The sequence below is a fragment of the Cavia porcellus genome, unplaced genomic scaffold (genome assembly GCF_034190915.1).
Source record: "Cavia porcellus strain 051 isolate PalLab524CR breed Dunkin Hartley unplaced genomic scaffold, mCavPor4.1 scaffold_3, whole genome shotgun sequence".
Classification (NCBI taxonomy): Eukaryota; Metazoa; Chordata; class Mammalia; order Rodentia; family Caviidae; genus Cavia; species Cavia porcellus.
The window spans coordinates 11579824-11594086 of NW_026947486.1; the positions used below are offsets into that span (position 1 = coordinate 11579824).

The following is a 14263-nucleotide window of genomic DNA, read 5'->3' on the forward strand; positions in this document are numbered from 1 at the left end:
TTGTTTTTCCAGGAAAAGTTACATGGCCATTCTGGGTGCCAGTGTGTGCTATCTGGCGGTATCATGGACCCAAACCCAGAAAAGGAGTTGATTCCACCTCTCAAGAAGCAGATGCTCAGTCCTATGACAGTGATGCCTTGATACCGTGCCACAACCAGTAGAAAAGGATGAAGCTAGAACCAACCTTAGTTGACCCAAGATGCCAGAAGATGGTAACAAAAAATAGAAAAGGCCCAAATAGATGATAGAAGTGTATGCTAAGTCCTATGACAAAAATGTGTTACAGATAAGATTGTCTTTTTCAAATTATTTGATAAGAGATCTCTGCTAATTGACCTACAACAAATCTGACTAGTCTATTTAAAATTACAAATTCTACAATTGTAAAAATTTTGTGTAACTGAATTTGGCTAAAATATATTTGAGCGCACTCTGATTGTGTAAGATGTTCATCAGTCTCCTGTGTACCTGTCTGTTAACCTCCCAATCTTTCACAGAAAACAACTTGGTCAAGCAATGGTTGTGACTCATCTGAATGGCTGACACTAATGGAAAAACTAACAGGTGCTGTAGCTGGTTCCAAAGTATTCCTGAGGAGACCTAACTGACCTTGATACATAACAACAATTGATTGTGTTTAAAACAGGTCTTGCCTAGGATTTAGTTCAATGGCGTAAGCACTTGCATGGCAAGTGCAAGGTCATGAGTTTGATCCCTGGTACCAGTAAATAAATAAGTAATATGCAAATAAAAATAAAACAGGTCTCATTTGAACTTGGTGTTGAACATCCTACTGAAAACGTACAACTACTAAAGGTATATAAAACAATGCAAAAGTAATTTGTTATAAAAGAAACTCAAATCCCTAATACCTTTTGGCAATTGCCAGATACACTAGTAGCTGAGTACTGTCACAAATCAATGGACTTCACAGAATTTCAATTTCAGAACGCGGACTGCACTTAAAAAGATCTTCTACAAAGCTTTCCAACACAGCTCCTCCAGCTTCAACTGACCACTCATCCTCTGCAACAACAAAACAAAAGAAACGCATACGTTGGGAGCTGTGGAAGCTGCAAATTGACCTAGGGCAGGACCCAGAGGTGATCCTACCAGAAAACAAAGAGCACCCAGGTCAGCCAGGTGAAGAAGTTGCTACAGCCCAGAAAAACACCAAGCTCCTAGACAATCCAAGCAATGGGTTGCCAGGCAGAGGGGCTGAAATTGACATCATCTTTCCCAGTTTGTAAATAAACATGCCGCATTGGTTAAACAGTAATTTTTCTCTCATCAGGAGGATAAGGGCTCCACCTGACCCCAGCTTTGTTTTTTCTTTATTTTCCTCATCATCTCAGGTCCTTAATCCCAAGAACCTCAGAAACCGCATTGTGTAGTGGCACTTTGGCACTGTGCCGTAGTATTTTCTGTGACCTTTAGTTAATTTCAATCATGGGTTATCAGCGCCAACAGCTGTTTAGAACAATTATGTCAATTTTGGCTGTAGTGGCACCAATAGCAACAAACAGCCTAGAAAACAACAAACTGAGCTAACCTTTAATTTGAAACTTTTAACTGTGTTAACTAGATTCATGACTATATAACATAACATAAAACAAACCAGGTGCCATATATAAATACATAATGTGTCAATTTTGCCCTCGGGGTTAAAATTTAAAATACGTTAAGGTGAAAACAGGTAAGTAGAAGAGAAAGAGATTGCAAGTAAGGTTGGAGGACAAAGGTGGGTCTCGCCAACTTGGAGAAACTGGTGCAGAAGACTGAAGGAGAAGAGAGATGGAAAAGATAAAAGGAAAAAGAGAACAGAACCACACAGAGAGAGCTTAGGAACCACTGTCACACTCAAAAAAAGAGAAAGAAATAAAAACCAACTGAATAAAACAAAGCAAAACAAACAAAATACCCCACGAAACAACAAAACCAAACAGTCCACTTCCAGGATTCTGAGTTCACTAACAGACAGCCTGTGGTGACACAGTCCCGAATCGTGCCACCTTATCTTCACAAGCCAGCAGTTGCTTTATAGTGGAGTAGCAGACAACCTTAGCAGGCATGCTCTGAGACCAGACTCATTATGCTCGCCGCAGTCTAAGCAGTGTCCCCGGGTCGGCGCCCAGCTAGGAGCTGCTGGAGGAAGCTAGCAGCAGTTCGGGTTCCGGCGTATTCTGCCCAATTCCAAAATGGCTCCCAGCCAATCGTTTTTACAGCGGGAGGACTGAGTCCTCTGCACTCACCGCGAACCAGTGCAGTCCTCCACGTCCACCGCTTCCCTCCACTGCCGTGTCTCTGCAGAGGCCTCCAGGCTGGCCAGCCGCCACTGTCACCGTGACCATGCGTCGCCAGCAGCTCCTCGTGCACGGTGAGTCTGGCTCAGGGTGAAGGTGTCGCCAGCTACTACCTTCTTCTTTGCTTAAGTTTTCCTTTTTACTTTCTCTGTGGGCTTCAACTTGCATTTCAGATTCTTCCTGGGCCAAGGGGACCCCCTTCCTTCCTTCTTGTCTTCCTCACAGAGCTATACTCCAGTGTTTCTACAGTGACTCTCAGAGACGCTGCTTTCTCTGCTGGTTACTGCTCCGCCATCTTCCCGGAAGTCCCTTTAACAAGCGTAAACTCTTGCTTGCTCAACTTAAAAAAAAAAAAAGATGCAAAGGAAAGAAATTATCTTTGTCTTCTGCTGCATCGTGTGGTATCTGGATGGGATGCCTAGCCCTGTGGCTGCCATCTTATGCCCACGAGGGGGCAACATCATAAGGAAGCCTGCAAGCTGAAATTGGAAGAGCATAAACACAGAAGAAAACTAGGCTCATGAGGACCTAGCTGATCCCAAAACATGTCAACTTTTGGACTTCCTATGTGAGATAATAAAATTTTCTTACCATTTCAGAAAAAAGTTAGTCACATAGCATCATGCATTAGAACAGGTATGAATTTCATAGCAATACTTAGAACCTAGCAGATAATGGACCAATGCCTCCCAAATGCCAGGGCAAATGAATTCCAACCTAGAATTCTGTACCTGCAAAATCATTAACGTGAAGATAGATGACAGACACTTTCAGATGTGCAGTCCCAAAAAAATTAGCTTCCATGCATCCAGTTCTTACAATCTGCCAGAGCTGCCCCATCAAATCAAGGGGTAGAGCTAAGAAAGAGAAAGACAAGGGGACTAGGAAAGGGGAGTTGTAACTTGAAAGAGAGGCAACAGGTGGTCGCAGGAGACAAGACAGCAGCAAAGCATCAGTAGAAAGTGACTAATACGGAGAGCTCCAGGAAAGAGTTCTTCAAAAAAAAAAAAAAAAAAAGAATTGGTGGATATTTGATGTGTGTCTGAACATTTTGAAAGGAAAATTAGCTTAAGTGGTAGAGCTCATGCTTCATAAGGAGGGAAGGAAGGGAAGAAACCCAGATCCTTATTAATTCCAGGAAAAGTAAAAAGTTGAGTGAGCAAGAAAAAATAATCAAGGGGTGCTACATAGTTTGGCCATGCATTACATTTTCATAATCATACTAATGGAAAGGTTGAATGTGGAGGAGTGGAAGTATGGATGTGTATGGGAACAGATATATAGAGCTGTGTTTGGGAAGCAAGGAAGGGGAAACTGGTGAAGGAGCAAAACCTATCCTTTTCCACACTGAGACATCTGTAGTTAATGACTATGCTGTGCAGTCAGTGATAGTACGGTCACCACATCATTTAGTGATGCAAAGGGAACTAGCGACAGACCCAGTCAAGAGAAAAGCCATGCATGACAGTTACCCTGGGCAGTGGTCAGGGAAGAGGACGGGATACCAAGGACTGTCCTTTATCATCACTGGCTGGGTAGAGCTGTCGCACTGTGTAGAAGTTTAAATAAAAGCTAAATTTAAAGCTCAAGAAATACAAAAAGGATAACAAAGGTTTTTTTTTTTTTAAAGAAAAAGAACCAATTATTAACTCCAAGGAAGAGTTAAGAAAAGAAGACCTCTAACTGTACTCAGCTGTGACTAACAGTCACATAACAAGCTGGCTCTCTCCACCTGCCCTGCGCTGAGGGTGTAGTGACATCAGTGGACTCCACTCATGGGTGTCTGGTGCCAGGGGGTTCTGGCTCAGGGCTGTCCCAGCCACAGATGGGAGGAGGTGGATGGGTGGGGGTATGTAGTTCCCTGGCTCTGTTCCTGGCTGGCTGTGGGCCTGTAAGGCAGGCCCACATCAACTCTAACATCAACTCTTTTTGTTAAAGCTGTCTGTCAGGCAGCTCTTCCTTTACTGCTGTCTGTCTCTGGGTTCTCTGGGGCCCAGGAGTGGTTGTGGAGTTCCCACAGCTTGACCAACCCTTTCTCTAGCCCTTTCCCCATACTCTTCCCACACTTTTATAAATAGTCCCTTTTTCAATTCCTCGAAAATTCCCCAACTTGAGTGTGCCATATGCTTCATGCTAGGACCCTGATACACATAAGTATGATCATAGAAATAAGGATTCATAGTCAAAAAGTCATAATATATTAGGAGGGGAAGGGAAATACATGCATATTTGAAGGTGATGTACAGAAGGAAACTAAATCCTCATCCTCTATAAGACATGAATATATCTAAAAGCAAAGAAGAATGAGGAGCAGGAGGAAGACGAGAGAGAAAGGGAAAGCAGAAAAGAATGGGAAAGAAAAAAGTACAGAAACATGAAGTAAATCCTAAAAGAACTAACAAACAGTTTGGAAAATGAAGATTTTTCTTATTCTTTATCTGAATATTTCAGGAATTGCTTCCAAAATCGTATTTTTCAGACAACCATACATGACTCAGCAGGTTTTGAAATCAATTTAGTGGATATCAGTTTATTGTTTTATAATCAGAACAGAATAAACATTAAGAGAAGGCATCATAGAAAAAATGTGGTTCTGTTAAGCTTCTGTTCCATTTTATATATGTTTGTGTATGTAATATAAAATGTGTTTCTCGTCGTGCATTGGGCTCAGAACAGCTTGGAAGTCACTTCTAAAAGACAGAATGGTGGCTAAAGACTGTGCGGAGAAGTAAATATCCTAACCAAATGGGGTTAAAGGGTTACATTATTCTCTGAGGGCACAGTTAAATTTCAAGTAACTCACAGGAGCAATAATTCTCAACACTGACGCAAGGCCCTGCCAGGTTAACTGTTCCATACATGGCTTTTAATATATTCACCCTGTGCATTATGATATTCCTGGCTCACCAGCTAATAATGAAATCAATCCGGAGCTTTTCTGTTGCAATGATATATTGCTTTATTATGGAAGCTACTACACACAAAGAAATAATTGTTCAGGATAGGACTAAGGGGACATCACAGTAAGACTAGCAAGCAAGAACAGAAATTATATTCAACATGGGAGACAGGATGGAAAGCCTGATCAATTTGCAATTAACTAATTGCTTCAATTACCAGTTAGATGATTCAGGATTTAAGCAACCAGAATTCCTGGAATCTAAGAACAAGCATCAAATCTCTAAACTGTGTCATAGGAACAAACATCAACTCTTTTTGTTAAAGAAATGGAAAATGAAATCGAGACTAATGAAATAAATCAAAAAGGTGTACTCTGGGCTTAAAATAGGGAGCTATGTCTTCACAGTATCACATTCATCACACATACGCAGAATGCTGTATAATGTAGGAACTCAAACTTTACTTACATAATTCACATGATTATGTGAATATGTGCATTGTAAGGAAAATGAGCTGAGTCACAATTTTCCACCAATTTGTATGAAGTAAATAACAGGTGGTACAGAAAGCTCAATAATTCCCATGCAGCAGAATGTCCATTCATTTGGACTCCCAAGTTCCAGAAACAAATGGCAAAATGTGTGAAGTTTTGGCCAGGGAGATGAACAGCTAGCTGTCAGTGCTTTCCAGGTATATTTTGCATGTTGTGACTTGCTCGTCAAGAACATGCTGGAGCTTATGTGGCAGCTCATCCATCCAGCGGTGCAGGTGTGTATGACTGTGCAGAAGTGACGGAGACTGAGGAGATCTCTATGAGCCCTGGTCTCTGCAGTGTCACCACTCCATCTGAGGTGCAGATGCATGGAGAATCATGTATCCACTGTCTACGCTACCAGGTCCTCTTCATTCATCGTGTGATGCTGAACTGGAAGGGTGGCAGTAAAGAACCCCCCCCCCACACACACACACACTCCTCATGCTCTCATGCAGGTGTGTCCAACCTGCAGCCCACAGGTCACTTGCATTATTTTTTTTTTGGCTGATGTAAAAATTTTCTTAAGTTTTGTTACTTATAAACATTAACTATACTATGTATATTTTACATGTGTACTCATTGTGACTGAGACAAGTCAGAAGGTTGGACATTCATGCTTTTATGTCAAGTGGTACATTGAGGATTCCTGGGGTTCAATTCTGAGCCAGGCACCCTAGAGCGCCAAAACAAGAAGGGATGGGCTTGCTGCTGTCTTCGGTCTCTTTAGGAACTCGTAAAACAACTAAAGCAGGGGATAAGGTGGCATCCAGCAGACAAAGAAGTTGTGTGGGTTGAAAAATAAGTTTAGCCAAGAGGACTGGTTCCCCTGATGCCATTCGATGACATGTTTGGAGAAGTACTGCCACCTCTGAGTGCGCTGTGAAGTGTGAGGCCCTTGTTTTCCAAAATGCCCAATGTCTTCTGCTTAAAACAGCTACACAGGGAAATCGCAATGCAGAATCATGTGGCATGGGTACCAGGCAGGTTCTTTGTTGTGAATAACTTCTATTCTGATTGGTGAAGAAAACAGAACATACAGAGGAGAGAGGGTGTTGGAGATGTTGAAGATTCTACCTGACCCCAGTTTTGTCTTTTCTTTATTTTTCTCATCGTTTTAGGGTCCTTAAACTCAAGAACCTCAGGAGCTGAATGGGTCGAGGCATATGGCGCCAGAACACAGATGGGGTAAGAAATTGAGGGCACATGTTTCTCATGTGCGCGCGACTTAGGGGGAGAAGTGCATTGGTATAGCTCAATAGTCATCACTGGAGTATATTGATATTGGCTTCATTAGGTGTAAAGAGTGGGCCATTGAAACTCCCTTTATTCTCAAGGGCCAGTTATAAATGGGCCTGCGAGAAAACGCTTCTCCTGAGGAGAAAAAAAAAAGGTATATTGATTATATCAGCTGTCTAACTATGTGGCAAACTTATGCAAAAGAATCACAAATGTATAAGGACGTGTTTGCTGTATGCTTGATTCCAGCACTTACATTTCCTCTGTGGATCTGGATTAGACAAGATCTTAATAATCATGAACTTCTTGAGACAACCACAATGGAATTGGCTCCAGGCACTGTTTCAGAATCAGGTTCCAAGCAGGGAAAAGATGGCAGCGTGACCACCATCCTGATAACCTTAACTGAGCCACTAAACTGTCCATTCAGCAAAACCTTCAACTATCTGTCCAAAGTGTAGACCACAGGATCATTGGCCCACTCGACATAAATTCAAACTGTTACAAAAGAAAAACTTCCAGCTGGACCTGGGGCAGCCCTGCCAAAAGTAGGAGTGTGACAGCTCTGACACATTTCCCCTGGCCTAGCTTGGCCCCGCAGGCTTCTAATGGTTGGGGGTAATATGGTCCCGATTCGTGGTTTGCAGATTTTCTGTTTACAGAATGCTCTTACAAAAGACAGTTTCAACTAACCAGTACAACAACAGCTAACCTTTAAAACTTCTAAAAATTCATCATTTGGCTTTCACAGCTGATCATAGGCTGGCTCCTCCAGCATATCCCTGTCTCACTATGGCCTTGTAGTGAGTCTTAATATCTAGTAGTGTAAATTCTAAACTTCCATTGTTTTTCAAAATTTGTTTACTACAGGGGTACTTATTTCAAATTGATGATTAATGTAACTCCATGTTTATTTAGGTCTTTTTTGCTTTCAGTCAATTTTAATTTTCTTTTTTTTTTTTAATCGGTACCAGGGATCAAACTCACGACTGTGCGCTTGCAAGGCAGGCACTTATCCCGCTGAGCTAAATCCCCAGCCCCTCAATTTTAATTTCTAATACACTGACCCTACACAGCTTGCTAAATTGCTTGAGTTCATCTCCAGAAGAAGAAACCCTAAATTTACATACTTGGGAGGAAATTGAAAAACAGTTTAGAGCAAGACTAGCAAGAAAACAAACCAACACAAGTCTAGCTGGACCTCTCCAGATTTTAAAGGGTTACTTAACAGGGATAACTGCTGCCTTCTGCTCCTCTTGCTACTTCTCACAGGCCCCCAGGGCACCAAAGCCTCCACTGAGCCTGGAATGTGGCCCAGACAAAGAAGGTAAAGAAACAATGTTGCTAGTTTCAGCTTAAGGGAAAATCAAGGTTATGGTTCAGCCTACTCAAAACACAGTTCAAATCTCCCTCCAGTATTGTATGGCTCAATTGGTTATTCTTCCCTTGACAAAAATTGGCAAATCTATAAGTAAAAGAAGGGTACCTAAGGATTTTGGATCTTCTGATACTGATTAGAGAGGTGGAACACAGCTCTAGCCTGCCTGAGGCACCCCGGTTTTTCCTCTCACCTGTGCACATGCTTTATGCATCAAAAGGTTACACTGCGCTGATGCTCAGATCCCCAACAACAGTGGGGCCTCCAGCCCAGAGCAGCAGCACCACCTGCGTGTCAAGAGAGAGCCCAAGGTGCCCAAATGCAAAATGCAGCTTTCTTTTTTCTCTATAAGTTATCACAATGTCTTTATAATCTTCAGATCGAAAAGTACTTTAATGCACTCACAATTTAAATTTCAAAATCAAAAGGGGAGATTTCTCTTGGCAGTATATACCATTTAAAACATTTAATTCTAATAATGATATAACTACTGCAGCAGAAAGTATGGCGCAATCAAATAAAGCTAAAAAAAGTCCATTGGAAAAGTCTTAATACTGGACAATAAAAGCACCCAGTGCAGTGCTAATAGGGGGTATAAGGTATGCTTTGTTTTTCCAGGAAAAGTTACATGGCCATTCTGGGTGCCAGTGTGTGCTATCTGGCGGTATCATGGACCCAAACCCAGAAAAGGAGTTGATTCCACCTCTCAAGAAGCAGATGCTCAGTCCTATGACAGTGATGCCTTGATACCGTGCCACAACCAGTAGAAAAGGATGAAGCTAGAACCAACCTTAGTTGACCCAAGATGCCAGAAGATGGTAACAAAAAATAGAAAAGGCCCAAATAGATGATAGAAGTGTATGCTAAGTCCTATGACAAAAATGTGTTACAGATAAGATTGTCTTTTTCAAATTATTTGATAAGAGATCTCTGCTAATTGACCTACAACAAATCTGACTAGTCTATTTAAAATTACAAATTCTACAACTGTAAAATTTTGTGTAACTGAATTTGGCTAAAATATATTTGAGCGCACTCTGATTGTGTAAGATGTTCGTCAGTCTCCTGTGTACCTGTCTGTTTGTCCAGTCAGTTAAACTGTCGTTGGAAGTCACTGAGCTAGTGATCACTCACGTGTGAGGAGTTCATAGCACAAGTGTGCAAGTGGCACGGAGCACCTGAGAAACGCTCTGAGCGCAGGGTGTGCTGGAGGTGACAGGTGTTTCAACTCCGAGGACACGGGGCGTAAGAAGCGAGCGAGTTCAGCAAACGGGCGTGAAAGAGCCCCCAGAGTTCTTGTGGACACTGACAGCTATGTTTGTTTCTGCGTGTTTCAATCTGTACAGATTGTCTGTCCATGTTTGTCCATTTGTCCATTCTGTAAATAGCTGTTACTTTTATTTTGAGCTCAACCATGTTTCTCCTTTTTCTTTCCTTCTTTCTTTTTTAAATTTTGTTTACATTTCTGGATCACTTAATCAAGGTTAATTTGGATAATAGACTTAAAAGCATGCTTCCACCTCGGTTCCCAGTTAGTAAAAATGGTGCTAAAAAGAGTCTCTCTTTGTTTAAAAATTAAATGGTTAAATGTTATAATTGGGTTTTTCATAAGTCATCAAAAATTATATTAAGATACTTAAAAGTCCCTCGGGGTTGGGATTATTGGACAGGCCTTCAATTGATATATCAGAAAGCAGCTGCCTCGTAACATTTTTAACCTGTTCCTGTTCATTGATCTGAGGCCCCAGTGATCTTTATAGCCTTAAGGAGATACTCCAACTAAAGTTATAGAAAAATATCATTATAATATGTTCACTTTGGTCATCATCAAAAGAAATAATACCGTAATGTTTTTTATTTTAAAAATGCCAATACAAAGGTTTTCATATTGTTAGACAGATGATTGCTTTTAACCTCATGGTGTATTCATATATTCATGCTTCTAGATATACTGGTTTTCCAAAATGTAAAACAGGGATTTATAGTGGTTCAGATTCAGACCTCTGCCTTCAAGAAATGCTTCTGAAATCTACATCCCACTAAACATCATCAAGTTAGGTAAATACCTTTATGTATTAGAGAGAGATAATTGACTAAAAGGAGATATTTGATGTCAAATGCAAATTCAAGTGTGTTTAAAAATGTCATTATGATTGTCGTGTTAAAGTATCAGGTATGGTTTTGATTTCTAATTTTCTGTGTAAAATATGAAACTGTTAACATAGGTATTCAAATGTTAAAACATTCATAGTTGTTAAAAATAATGGTCCTTTTTTGTGTTGTAAGATACTTGATATTTAGATAAGATGTTAATGCCTCTAACTGCATGATACGTTTTCAATCTTTTCTTCTGGATGTTCAACAACTGAGGTATAGAGACCAACAATTAGAGAGAGACAGCTGGGTTAAGAGGAGAGCTAGTATTTTGGTCCTAGCCCTCCAAGGTCAGTGAGGACCCAGGACATAAGAGAACCTCTGCTGCATCATCCTATACTCAGTGAGTCCCTGGTCTTCTGATCAAGACTGTGAGACCACATTGGTGTGTGTTGTGCCTAAGGAGAGTCACCAGGAGCAATAAACTCCCAATCTTACACAGAAAACAACTTGGTCAAGCAATGGCCATGACACATCTGAATGGCTGACACTAATGGAAAAACTAACAGGTGCTGTAGCTGGTTCCAAGGTATTCCTGAGGAGACCTAACTGACCTTGATACATAACAATAATTGATTGTGTTTAAAACAGGTCTTGCTGGGGATTTAGCTCAGTGGCGTAAGCACCTGCCTGGCAAGTGCAAGGTCATGAGTTTGATCCCTGGTACCAGTTAATAAATAAATGATAAGTAAATAAAAATAAAAAATAAAACAGATCTCACCTGGACTTGGTCTTGAACATCTTGCTGAATATTTACAACTACTAAAGGTATATAAAACAATGTAAAAGTAATTTGTTATAAAAGAAACTCAAATCCCTAATACCTTTTGACAATTGCCAGCTACACTAATAGCTGACTACTGTCACAGACTAATCCACTTCACAGAGTTTCAATTTCAGAATGCAGGGATTTATAATCTTTGGACTGCACTTAAAAAGATCTTCTACAGAGCTTTCCAATATAGCTTCTCCAGCTTCAACTGACCACTCATCCTCTGCAACAACAAAACAAAAGAGATGGATTAAAATATGTGGGGACCCATGCAGCTTCTGAGGTTCTTAGGGTTAAGGATCCCTAGAAGATGAGAAAAATAAAGACAAATCTGGGGTCAGGTGGAGTGCTCAAGGACTGTTAACACATTTATTTATACAGTACAAAGAAGAATGCCAGTTTCAACCCCACTGCTTAGCAACTTGTTTGCCTGACTGGCCTGGGCCTCTTGCCTTTTTGGTGCTGGAACAACTTGTTTACATAGCTTGTTTTGGTCTCTGTTTTTTTCTGGGCTGGCCTTGCTTTAGCCCCACACATGTGATCAATCTCCAGCTGCAACAGCTCCCAACAGAGAAGGGGAGCTCATAGAATCTTGCAGTGTTCAAAGTAGGCTTCTACACCTGAACTGTGTTACCTGGCTGCTGTTAAGGAAACCTCACTCCTGGGACCCTGGACTGTAGCACAGTGGTAGAGAGCTTCTCTGGCATGTACCAGGCTCTGGGTTTGAGCCCCAACATCAGAAAACAGAAACAAAACAAAACAAACAAGAAGACCCCCACATTACAGCCAGGCATGATGGCACAGGCATGTAATCTCAGCTACTTGGAAACCTGAGGCAGGAGAATCGGAAGTTGGACCACAGCCTGAGTAACTTAGCAAGACCTACCCCCTCCAAAAAAAGAAAATCTAGGGACTTAAGTCAGCATTCCCTGGGTTTAGTATCAGAAAAATAATTACTCTATATAATTTTTATTTGTTAATTGTACCTCAATAAACCTGGGAGGAAAAACTGAATTAATAAACCTAACACAAAGGGGGGCTGGGGATTAGCTCAGTGGCATAAGCGCCTGCCTTGCAAGTTTGTGGTCGTGAGTTCGGCCCCTGGTACCAATAAAAAAGAAAAAGACAAAAAAAATTTAAAAAAAAACTAACACAAAGGGCATATTAAGAATCTTCCATCTTCCAGTTTTAAATTATGGGTACCACATGACTTGCATGGGTAAGATAGTGGTTCCACATTATGTACCTCATTTTGACTTTAATGCAAATATAGAACTAAATTTAGACTGTCATTTCCCACTGTAATACATGGTTTTATTTAAAAAAAAACAAAAATACAAATGCAAACCTTGGCTTGATCTCATATTTGTTTTTAGTTACTTTCCACAGCTGCTTATGGCAGATTCAGCCATGACTCAGCACAAAGTAGCATCAAGGGTTTCTACAGGAAGCTGTGAATGAATCCTGCTTTGCGGTCCTTAATGATTTGCCTGGGCTGAGTTCTTATAAGGCTAAAATGAGGTGGCAAAAATAAAGAATGCCTGGTAACAGGTGTGGGGGGCTTACGGGTATGTGTGGGTGCACACCTGTAATCCCAGCACCTGGGAGGCTGAGGCAGAAGAATCATCTCGAGTTCGAGGCCAGCCTGAGCTACAAAGTGCGTTCAACTCCGCTTGAACTACATAGCAAAACCCTATCTCTTTTTTTTTTTTTTTTTTTTTTTTTTTTTTTTTGTCTTTTTTCATTTTTTTATCAGTACCAGGGATCGAACTCACGACTGCCTGCTTGCAAGACAGGCTCTTATGCCACTGAGCTAAATACCCAGCCCCGCAAAACCCTATCTCAAAAGCAAAACGAAAGCCTGATGCTTTGTAAGAACTTCTCTTAGTGAAGTTTCACTGCTATAATGAAGTACCCAAGGCAGGCTACTCATGAAGAAAAAGAAATTTATTGAGCTTCTGGTTTGGGAGGTTCCAGGGCATCGGGCTGGCATTGGCATTGGTTCGAGTTGTGGCAATGGTGAAAGTGCACATAGGAAGTGACACTGTTGCCAAGCTGGAAGCCAAGGAGACTGAGTGGGACCAGGCTAGGGCTTTTCCAACAGTCCTCTCGAGAGAACGTGCTATCACCTGAAAAATATTTGTGAGCTTGGGCCTAGTGACCCAGGACCTCGCATTAGGCCTCCCTCTTAAAGGTTTCATAGGCATCCACATTGCCACCCTGGAAACCAAGCTGCCAACAGATGAAAATATTGAGGGGGACAAATAACATTTGGATCATAGCATCATGGAATTAATGTTAGCCCTTGTTGCTTTTCGTAACCTTCGCTATTACAGTTTCCGTGATACTGTATCCAATTCTTTTTAAGCAAATATGCTACATGAGAGCCAAATCATATTAAAAAGTGATAGGTCTGATAGAACTGAAAAGATAAGTATAAAATATAAGTAACCTTTATTTCGGGAATGCGGGGAGAGACACCACTGACCCCCCCCGGGGCGCGGCATCTCCACCCCCCCCCCCAACACGTGGAGTGAGGCACATAAGTAGCCTCGGTCTGGGGTGGACCCTAAGGGGCATTAGGGATGTACAGGTTGCCCATTGGTCTTAGTTTGGCGCCAGAGGTAGGTTTCTAAGGGTGGGGGTACAGGGTTACAGGTAAATCTCTAGGGGCGGGGGAGGCAGGAGCTCCCTAATTCCGGCTGAGGCTTTTTCTGGCTATAGTGTCCGGTCTGGGCCAGCAACCCTTTCAAAAAGAACCTTTCACATTTAAGTATAACATTAGTTTACAAGTGACTATTTACAAAAGCAGAATTCTGCCTGCCGGAAGTTCATTGAATTGAGTGAAAGGAAAATAAAAGCCCAAAGGTCTATTAGCAAGTAGACCTCAAATGAATTAAGTGATACTGTTGCCCTTTGTGTGTCCTAAGAATGACTCAAATACTAAAGCAAGAATATTCTTCATGTAAACCACTTTTACAAAA

General features: G+C 41.3%; 1 protein-coding gene and 1 long non-coding RNA gene across 2 annotated transcripts in view; one reads left to right on the forward strand and one right to left on the reverse strand.

The window, feature by feature from the left end:
• Positions 1-2483, reverse strand: part of Med14 (mediator complex subunit 14) — a 190947-nt gene extending 188464 nt beyond the window's left edge. The window contains exon 1 of the mRNA XM_063245712.1: positions 2253-2483. The gene's annotated coding sequence lies outside the window, so the exon portion shown is untranslated. The remainder of the gene's footprint in view (positions 1-2252) is intronic.
• Positions 1909-14263, forward strand: part of LOC134475415 (uncharacterized) — a 34393-nt gene continuing 22038 nt past the window's right edge. The window contains exons 1-2 of the long non-coding RNA XR_010046514.1: positions 1909-2377; positions 6858-6924. This is a non-coding gene — a long non-coding RNA (uncharacterized LOC134475415). The remainder of the gene's footprint in view (positions 2378-6857; positions 6925-14263) is intronic.